Consider the following 11,147-nt stretch of genomic DNA (forward strand, 5'->3'; position numbering starts at 1 on the left):
AGGATTGAGGATAATTCTAATTATCATTCGAGGCAAATTTTTCTTTCTTTTCATTGGCCGAGAGCCTACCACGTGACCTGCAAATAACTGCCTACAAACTAGGAGTAATCGGAGCTTAGAAGAGTGCGTTCGATATGTTTGTAAGGCGTATAGGTAGCAGTTGAGGAGGAAGGGTGGATGGTTATTGCGATAGATTAAGCCCGGTTTCCATATGATCGCTGCGATCGCTGAGAAAAAAAAGTTCAGCGATCATATGGAAACCACTCTCACTGCGATCGCTGGAGAGTGGTTTCATATGATCGCTATGATCACTGCGATAGCTGAATTTTTTTTTCTCAGCGATCACAGCGATGGTAGCAATCATATGGAAACCGGGCTTTAATTTGATCATGGCATATTTTAAACGTAAGGATTGCTTACAGCGAAACCTCCATTTAAACTGTGTATCATTATGAAAAAGCCTCGAAGGCTAGTGATATCGTATGGTCCTTCTCAATAAGTGTTGTAGTAATTTGGTCGAGTGTGTTGAATTCAGTGACTTGAGAAGAGCTACTGTGGGCTGTTTATAAGTTTTTCCGAATAAATAAAAAAGGCCTAAAATGTTCGTTTGTCCGGGGCGAAGATATCACAAGTCATGATGAAATGGCGGCGCCGAGCTTCACATCTCTAGTTTTACTTTGTGGCACAACGGCCGCCGAGCTACACAACTCGGTAGATTTATTTTGTAGCACAGTGGCCGCCAAAGTTTTGAAAGATGAACGTTTTGGAAGATTCAGCAAACTCTTAAATGTGTACGCTTTACGAAGATTTAGCACACTTTTAAAAGATGAACGATTTACGAAGACAGAATAGCAGACGTCAGCAAACGTTTAAAAGATGAACGCCAAGGACACACGAGTCACCACGCGAGTTAGCGCGTCAGAGTGAGGCAAAACGTAAACAAGCGCCTCAAAGCGAGGCAAATAGGGACCTTAAGATCCAGGACGGGAGAGAGGACGACGGCGCGCCAAAGGACGGTAAGGACTGGGCCTAGGTCCCCGTCTCACGCGATGGATAAATAGCTTAAGATTGTTGCCGACGGGGACGCCATTTTGCTTCCAGAATATTTTGGCCATTTTGGTTTATTCTACAGCATGTTAAACATTTCATATCGTGGATTAGGAAGCGTTTTTTTCTTACATCTTGGGTATTGGGGGCTTCAAAACATGACGTAAGTTTTAAGCTTATATGGCAGCTTAATTCGTCATCTAGCTGATGTCGTAGTAAAAAAATTTTCTTTTCCTCTAACTCTGTTGCTTGATTTGTTCAGCTTGTTATCTTATGTTTTGTGTGTAAAAATACGCGTTAAAATGAGTTTTAAGCATGCAAGAGATGCCTTGGTTCTATGTCATGACAACGGAGTGATAGGCGACGAGGAATTTTGCTTGCTATACGATGCAAATCGATCGAAAAATCCCGAATTTCCGTACGAAGAGTATGGAAAATTTGATCTTGAAGATATGGAGGACGATGAATGTAAAGCGGAATTTCGCTTCCATAAAGAAGACATCCCGGTGCTGGCAGAAGTCCTTGGTTTACCCGAAACTTTCACCTGCAGCCAGGGATCCGTGACTAATGGCATTGAAGGGCTATGCATTATGCTGAAAAGATTTAGCTACCCCTGCAGGTACTCAGATTTAATTCCCCGTTTTGGTCACGCTGTTCCTGGGATGAGCATGATCTGTAACACAGTAGTTGACTTCGTTTACAACCTCCATGGCCATAGAATAACCGAGTACAATCACAACCTTCTTGATTCGGCTAGCCTTCAAGTCTATGCAGATGCAGTTTTTGCAAAAGGTGCTGCCCTGGATAATTGTTTTGGTTTTGTGGATGGCACGGTCAGGCCCATTTGTCGCCCTGGGGAAATGCAAAGAGCTGTATACAATGGACACAAACGTGTACATGGACTAAAATTTCAGTCAGTTGCTCTACCAAATGGCCTCATCACAAATCTTTTTGGACCTGTAGGTTAGTGAATTATTCATTTCGGCTAAAACCAAGGCAATGGGAAGGTATAAACATGAGGCATATGATTTCTTTAAATCCCTTGGCCACTTGTAGTGTTGGCTTTTTTCTTCAGACTGAACTCAAATGATTCTATTCATGTGACCTCTGTCACGAATTGTCAGAGTTCACATGCATTGCAGTACGTTATGACATAGACACATTTGTTTTGTAACTTACCGTACCTGTGAACAGATGTATATAGGGAGACAACATAAAACTTATATGTTAATTTATTAGTAGGTATTTCTACATAAATGAGTTGAGCCTCAAATAAGCATACATATCTATCAAGGTCACAAGGGTTTTGGCTTTACATAGTATTACTGTAGCTGGTTTGAAGGAAGTATTAAATTTCAAGATTGTAAGCTCAACATCAACAATATTTCAAAACTCCACTATATCTCTTTTACAGAAGGGAGCAAACATGATGCATCAATGCTGGATGAGTCTGGTCTGTTGAATGAGCTTGAGAGGCATGCATTCTCACCAACTGGCCAGGCAATGTGTATTTATGGTGATCCAGCATATCCCCACCGTGTTCATCTGCAAAGACCATTTCAGTATGGAGTACTGACACATCAGATGCAAAGTTTCAATGAGTCCGTGAGTAAAGTTCGTTCCTCAGTCGAGTGGATTTTTGGGGACATCATTAACTATTTTAAATTTTTAGATTTTAAGAAAGACTTGAAGCTGGATTTAAGCCCAATTGGGAAAATGTACATTGTCTGTGCCTTACTTAGGAATGCACTTACTTGCCTTTATGGTAACACAACCTCTGAGTTTTTCCAGTTAGACCCTCCATCTCTGGAAGATTACTTTGCTTAAGTGTCATTATTATTCATTCAAAATATTTCACCGAATCTGATTGGCTAAAAGCACACGTTTAATTCACCATAACCAGTTACTGTTGACCAAATTTGGAAGAAATTTGACTTTAACGAGGAAATGACGTCAAAAATGCAGCTTTTCGCAGGTTAAGGCACCGTTAACCGAGAAGACCTGGGGACGAGGTTGAGTTGTTTTGGTTGGGAACTTGAAAAAATGGCGGACATTTCACTCGTTTCAAGAGTAAGAACTAGGCGAAAACATGGCTAAAAACATGGAAAGAACAGCAAGAAGACAACTCGAAGGGCGACATCTGCTATCTGGAGAATATTTGCTGGACAAACCTAAACGTACAGTATCGAAGATGAACTGAACATCGATGGATCGATGGAGGTAAGCATGTTTTTAGCTATGTTTTTAAACTAGGAAATATTTTGAATGAATAATAAAACAGTTATTGAATTCGGCTTTCGTATCATATGAAGAATTATGGAGATCTCGGAGGGTGTTATCCGCCTCGGCCTATGGCCTCGACGGATAACACCCTCCTCGATCTCCATAATTCTTCATAAGATACTCAGCCTCATTCATTAACTGTTAATTCATACTTGAGGGCATAGCTGAATGTTTTTGGTTTGTAGGCTTGTTTTAACAGAAAATCTCCACAAGGAATTATACACATAAGAAATATTACAGGGAACCAAGGGTTCTTGACAAAACTTTTAATGGCAGCTGTCGCCCAGATACTGTTAAGTCTGCATCAATTTCTTTTTTAGTATGATGAGCAGTGCTTCACAGATTTCCAAAATGTCTTTTGTGTCTAGGATTTTGACACCAAAAAAATAATATCCATACTCTGTCCATGGAAGGGTGTGCAATGTCACCCCCACCCCTCTGGAATTTCTAAATGTAAGCAGTGATTCGTATGGAAAACAAGGTCTTTTTCCCCCACCCCCAATATTATGCTATATGCTAAAACTGAAGAACAAACCTATGAAAATGAAGTAATCATTTATTTACTACAATCCAAGATAAAAAAGTATATACAGTGTAATATGCTATGCTGTTGTTTTTGTTAGAAGAAGTGTAACACTTTTTTCAACATGTTTTCAAGTATAGCAATTCTAAATGCTCTTTTTGAAATACAATATTTGAGAAAATGGTTGACACTCAAAAAATTTAAAATACACTGTAAGTATCAATAGAACAACAAGAAGGCAAGGTTCAATATCATTATCATGCACTTGCACACTCATATGAAATCTGCTCAAGCAGTTCTTGTTCACTTCTCCAAAAATTTAGAAAACATGGTTATCATCATGGTCTGGAATCCATCAATTTGCTTCTGTTGCTGTGCCAGCTGCTGGCTCATCAACTTCATCATAGCTTCATTCTTCTTGGCTTCTTGCTGCAACTCCTGCTTTTTCAGCTCCAGCTCCTCTTTTTTAAATTCATCCAACATTTCATTCCTCTCCTTTAGATACTCCAGGGTGTTGTTTCCACTTGATCTTCTTTTCTTCCCCTTTCCCTCAATCTCACTTCTTTTCATTCTGTCTCCCAGCCTCTCCATTGCCCTCTTTCTCACTTCCTCAGCATCTTTCTTATCTTCCTTTACCTTCCTCTTTTGTGCTGCTGTCTCCTGTTGGTCTCGATCAGCCTCATCTTCTCTCACAATGAGGTCTTCCAGGGCTTGCTCTACCTCTGTCAATTCTGGGGTGCTAATCCCACTTGCTCTTTCCTCGTCTCTAATTTTCCTCCTGTATGCTTTGGCAAGTAGACCATATCTTTCTCTAACACCTCTCTGGTCAACCTTAAATTTGGGGGCTTCTACTTGCAAAAGGCGCTCAGAGATTTCGTTCCACTTCCGACCTCTTTGAACTGTCCCACGTTTTGTGCCAGCAAAGGGGCTGTTCGCTAGCATTTCTCTGACTAAAATGACATCATGTTCCTCTGTCCAGAACATCCTGTCATACGAAATGTGGCATAGTAAATAAACTATCAATGACAGTAGTGAAAGAAACAACACACAATCTACAAAAACTCTATCATATTAATAGAGGACAACAAAGAAACGCCTTACGATGAAAGGTAAGCCCCACTGGTAGTAAGAAACAAATATAATGCTAAGAAATAAATATAATAAGTGAACTGTGTAGGAAGTTAAAAAACACATGCATGATGTGTAATTTTAGCATATTCAAGTGTAAGGAACAGTGAGACCTATTTTAAAACTTTGTTGTGAAAAGGGAAGAGACAAAGAGCTATCGAGCTACGAAAAAATGCCGAAGAGGTTGGTTGTATGCAAGAAAATATTTAATACAAAAATATTGGCACTAGTAAGTGCAGTTGTTCAATAGAAAACCGACAAGAAAAATTTCGGTCCCGAAATGTTTTCCGGAGTTTTGATAAACGCACGCCACTGGAGAGGAAATTGAAAGGTTTGACAAAAGCCGGGTTGAGACAGCTATTCAGCAATTCAAGTCAAAACTCCACAGAAACACAACAGAAGTAGTCTTATTTCTATAAAGGGAGGAAAAACACTCTTGGGAAGTTTGTCGCTTGGAGTTGTTTTTCTCTTTCACGCGGAATACACGAAAAATGTAAACTCCGTACGACAGTCGCAAGTAGAAACTCAATAAAAAAGAATGACTCTGAAAGTGGTATTTATATAAGCATTAAACAATGATTGAAAGCAGAAAAATGACAGGAAAAGACAAATCACACCTGCAACATCTGCACGACAGAAGCCAACAACAAACATAAAACGAGCCAACAAAAATATTTACTTACGCTGGCTTTTTGTTGCTTGTTTCCTTTGAACATGACGGGGAGGGGGTCGAGACAAACTGAGCAGAGCTCATTACGAGTTTACAGGACTAAATCTCTGAGAAAACCAAAGAAAATCAAGTACACAGAGGGCACAACGTCAAACTGGCGTTTTTGCCGTCCTCGACGGAGTCACGACGGGGTCACGCAACCATGAAAACAAACCAGATCTCTAATGCGCATGCTTCTTATGGGAAAACAACTTCCGGTCGGCCGTCGTCCTCGCTCCCGTCCTGGATCTTAAGGTCCCTAATGTGTGTCGACGACGGCGAATGCAATCTCGAAAAAACCCCCCTTATTAATTGCACAGGACACCCAATAATGCACAGAACATCTAACACAAATTAGGGGTTGCGTTCTCGTACCTCGAACGCATGAATGGTCTGCTCATGCGCAATGCCGTCCAACTGTGTTTGGCTGCAAATAATATTCTGCACATGCGTAAAGGAAACCTTGCTTTTCTCCTTCTTGCGGTCTTTCTTGCGTGAAAATGGCAGATCGTTTCGCTTCCCAAGGATGTTCATTAGAAAAACAAACTCGGTGATCGAATGATAAAATAGCTATTGAACTCGGTTATCGCAAAATATCGTAATTTGTCAGTGACTCACAGATCAATTATTTGCCTCAGCCTTGGGCTTCGGCAAATAATTGATCTGCTCGCCACAGACAAATCACGATATTTTGCTAAACCTCTGAAAAGTAATTAACAATTTAAAGTAAAGAATTAAAATTCTTTCTTTGAACAGTTCCTCAACAGGCGTCACTGTAATAGGCCACTTCCGAGTTTTAAAAGGCACATCCTTTCATGTGAAAATGATTTCTATGTGCAAGAGAATGAAAACTCATTTGCGTATCAAAGGCTGAGCACTCAACCTCGTTTTGATACAGAGACCCGGGGTAACCTGAAAATGGTTTAGTGCCTGGTGGGTGAAACACAAGTCAGGGTGGCCTCTCCAATTCGACCCTTCTGGGGGGCGAGTAGGAAAGGGCCCTGGGAACGACGTTGGGTAAAATCTCCCAGCCTGCGAAAACATCCGTTTTTCCATCTCGTTCTTTGCCGCTGGGGACGTTTCGCGCGAAACGTCCCCAGCGGTGAAGGGCGAGGAGAAACGGATGTTTTCACAGGTTAAAAATCTTCCAACTGAGCATAGAATTCAGACAAATCAATGAAGCGTATCTTTTGCTGTACTTCTTTCGCCAGGTATGAAAGGAAACCAGAATTTACGGGTCAGCCGTCTCAGGCTGCATTGTGTGACTCTATTTGGGAAATAGACCATCATCCCCCGATCTTGCAGTCTTCGCTTGGAGTCTTCGTTGGTGTCCTTTCCAGCTGGATCTGAGATGTAGCTCGTACGTATTTCAAACCAGACCTTGGTTGATTCTACATCTCCGGGCCTAAATAAACTTATCTACCTATGGCAGGTGTGGATGGAGAACAAGAACCAATCACTGAAAAATATTCCCCAGAAGTGTTAAATTTATTATCGTTTTTATTCTCGCGATATTAACGTCTGTTTTTTGATAACAGGAAAAATTGTTGTTACTTTCGCGAAATTTGCGGACTTCTAGAGGGCCTTCTTTGCCTTTCTTCTTTATAAATCTAAACTTTCGCTTAATTTGTTGTTGTTTATTCTTGCGATATTTGATTGCGTAATTTTGCGTCAGCTTGCAATCGTTGTTGAATTTGTTATTCTTGCTATATTTGCTATTTTTTCTATACATTTCTGCAAGCAGTTTTCTTTAAACGTTTTTTAAATAAAATTGCGAAAAACATTTACTAGCAAATATTTTCCACGGAGAGCACATAAGGGACGTAAAGTGTTTCCAGGCGTCAAGATTGTTGGGATGGTTCAAAGAGATGCGAAAAGGAAAAACGGCCAGGGGGAGGGGTAGGGGTTGATAAACTCTCTCCTTCTCTTCCTCCTTATTTTTTTCCCGCTCTCTGACTTCTCGCCGCACTCCACTGCCTCCATCTGAGGTTCAAGAACCGTGGAAAGAAACACTTAGCAAACTTATTTGGCTGTCTTTTCGCGGGGAGGGGGAGGGTCCAATAGTCGTTAAAGAACACTAATAAAAAAAAATAAAAGCCGCTTTTGCTTTTGATAACGTGCAGACTTCTGCTGTTCTTGTTCCCGGATTCCAGTTAAAGATCACTTTTCAAAAGAAAATACAAATCAATTGTGTTTACATTTTACTGAAAGCGTGCTTCGTAAAAACTTGGTCCTCAGGCACTCTAGGTTATTACTATGGCAGCGCAGTAGGAGAAAAAGGACCTCTCTAACTCCAGCAGCTGTCATAATGGAAAACGAGAGAGCCTTGAGGAAGAGTTTGCGTACTGAGGTTGTGAGGGTCTATACCGAAAAAAAGAAAACAGCGAGGAAAAAAAAACAATGAAACAAAAATTTGAATTCTCTTAGAAGAAGTTGAACCTACCAGGTGGGGCGAAGTAAACGTGTTACAAGTATTTAAGAAACAAAGAACAAAACCAAAGCACAGTTATAAAAACAACTGTAAGAAATCAGCGCTACCCAGCATAAGTATAATAAGAGTTTTATTACAAAGAATGGACTGGGGTTGGGTTGAGCGATAGTTTGAAGTGAAAAAGGTAGTGTAATATATTTTATCAGTTTTTAGGATAAAAACACTTTTGGCACACTTTCATGTAAGTACCTTAAAATTCCGAAAATAAGCCCCTCCATGTATAAGCCCCCCGGGGGCTTGTACTTGGAAAATTGGCCTGAAATACAAAGTAAAACAAAGCAAAAACGGTAAATTTACTTCCAAATAAAAGGCTAGCCCATTCGATGTTGACACGCAAATTTCCCTCCGTAGATAAGCCCCTCCGAATATAAGCCCCTCCAAAAATAATAATAATTTTCGGAATTTTACGGTATATGATGTACACTTTATCAGTAGGTAGGCTACCCAAAATGAGTCCATATGGATTTAATACAGTTCTGTTTCGTAGATCAACAAAAAGTTGATCCACACATCAGTTAAGGTGACTCGACCCAGTCATTTTGTGAGGGTACCATCCTACTTTGAAGCTCTCTGGTATCCCCGTCTTTACTTGATCGTAGGTCTAACATATAGCATGGATAACATATAGATCAATCTACAATATAGCATAAAAGTTTTGGCGATCCGAGTAAATGTCACGTGGTTATAGTGCAACGCCTTTTTGGGGTCTGAGTCGTTGCCGGCATTTTTTCGTGAAAATCTCTCGGCTACATATAGTGCGAACTTGTTCAACTTGCGTTGAACAGAGTTTCACCAAAATCGCAGACCCAATGCGAGAAATTCAGCGGTTTCCAAATTTAGGTCATAATTTATGTGACTTTACACGATTACATTTACAAGTATATACAAGTATTTACATTGTAAAAATCTGTAGTTCTATAAAATTACTACAGAAAGTATTCCATAGCATCTCATAGCAAAATGACGACCTAAAAGAGGAAAAAAAAAGACAAATGAGACAAACCCCGGCCACACTAATGCGTTTCGTTTGAAAACGCGTAAATTGTATTATGTTTTTGGCCTTGCGCTACGTCAAGTCCAGAAAGTACAGTCCAACTCTTATTAAGCGGCCACTCTCTCTATACCGAGGAGACATCAGTTGTTCAAAAGGTGGATAACGCTATACACTGGATGAATCTCTATCCATTGAATAACGAAATTTCCCCGATACTTATCCGTTGAATCGTAATTTATCCGGTAGATAGCGCTATGCAACGTTTGAACAACCGGGGCGAGTTATCAGAGTCCGGGAGGACGAAAATGTCAGAAAGTCACTTTAGAATATGGCTGGATCTGCGAGCGGACAAAAATGCACTTGAGTGTCAATGTATTTAGCACGAAAGTACTTATTGGGGACACTATTTTTACGTCTCCTACTGGAGACGGGACCAACATTTTACGGTGGTCATCCAAGTGACGTGAAGGTGTAGCCATTTGCAGGGCAAAGGCAGTATCTTCATTTCTCAGTCATTCTGAGACCCTGAGTGCTGGTCCGGTCCCGGGAACCGAACCCGCGACCTCCCGCTCTGCAGTCAAGCGCTTTACCGACTGAACTGAGCTAATACTGCTGCGGTTGAAGTGAATCCTGTTTTCTGATTGGCTAACTGAGCGGCATGATATGCATATCTTGCCTGCTCGGAACTTCCCGTTAATTTAGGGAGCTTAAGCAACAACGACGGCGACGGCTACGAAGACGCCACTTAAAAAGTGAATTCGCGCTGCTTCAAACTTTATCGCGCTTACTACATCTCGTTTACTTCGTCGAATGCTTGCAAATTCTTTTGGAGTTGAAATTTAAAAGACTGTATCAAAGTTCAGGAAAAGAAAACGAAGGTTGTTGTCTTGTGTTCCCGTCCTCGACAAAACGTGCAATAAGGCACTTTCACGCTGTAGTCGTGCAACGACGGCTAAAAGAAATGTACGGAAAAGAGTGATGCGCGTGCAAAATTGTTGTTTTGCCAATATAACCCTATACAACGTTTTCACCAACGTGACCAGTATCTACGCAAATTTATTGAAACAAAAGAAAGAGTTCAACTCCCACAGGACTTGTTTGAAACACCAATATGGCCGCCGTGACGTCATGTGAAAACGCTCTATTGCTTTTTTTGCCGTTTCTGTTGCCGTCGCCGAAGATGCCGCCTTTGTTACACCCTCCTATAGTACAGTACCCCGTGGGCAAACTCCCTACACGAGGAGGCTCCGTCGAAAGGGGTAATTTTTTCAGGCGTCAGGTCTTGTGGAAAAAATTCCAGTATTCTTATTAAATAGGAATGTTAAAAGGGTACCATTTTTCAACGGAAGGTATACTAAAGGGGTACATCTTCTATCAAAAATAGTATATAAAAGGGTAAGAGGTTGGACTTCGGGGCGGAGCCTCCCCGTTTAAAACTTTGTTGCGTAACCCCCCTGGTCTCGCATAAGGACAATACACCGCAGGCCCCGTCTTAGAGTAATTTAACTGATCTGATTTTGTGGGAAGTAAGAGAACCGCGAGTACCTGGCAGTGACTGCCCTTAGTGAGTGTATTTTCCCTGGTTGCGGGTTTGGGAGGGTAATCTGTGAAGAGGCCTTTTAAAAATAGAGATAACCTCGTCCTGGAAACAGGATATGTGACTTGCCATTAGTCAGTAACAAGACAAACATCAGTTTTACAGGGTTGAGACTCTCTATGGATACCCGGGGACGTCGATCGTCGCAAGTTGTTCATCAAAACGTAGGTTTTTCAAAGAAGTAGTCCCTTATCAAGAATTCGTTTGTTAGGTATCGTTTATAGGGAGCTCGATCAATCACAACGACGATAACGACAAAGACGAGAAAATAATAAAAGAAACGGGTTTAATAAGCCCAAAAGGAAATGAACGTGGAGCACACTTTTTGGCAGATTGCTTTGCCATTATCGCTCGTTGTCATACTGATTGGAAGGG

At 41.0% G+C, this 11,147-nt stretch overlaps 1 long non-coding RNA gene across 1 annotated transcript in view; it reads right to left on the reverse strand.

Annotated features, from left to right (window-relative positions):
- Window positions 1–8,254: 8,254 nt before the first annotated feature.
- Window positions 8,255–11,147, reverse strand: part of LOC140935109 (uncharacterized) — a 12,750-nt gene continuing 9,857 nt past the window's right edge. Inside the window, exon 3 of the long non-coding RNA XR_012165167.1 lies at window positions 8,255–9,149. This is a non-coding gene — a long non-coding RNA (uncharacterized lncRNA). The remainder of the gene's footprint in view (window positions 9,150–11,147) is intronic.

The sequence above is a fragment of the Porites lutea genome, chromosome 4 (assembly GCF_958299795.1).
Source record: "Porites lutea chromosome 4, jaPorLute2.1, whole genome shotgun sequence".
In the NCBI taxonomy this organism is placed as follows: domain Eukaryota; kingdom Metazoa; phylum Cnidaria; class Anthozoa; order Scleractinia; family Poritidae; genus Porites; species Porites lutea.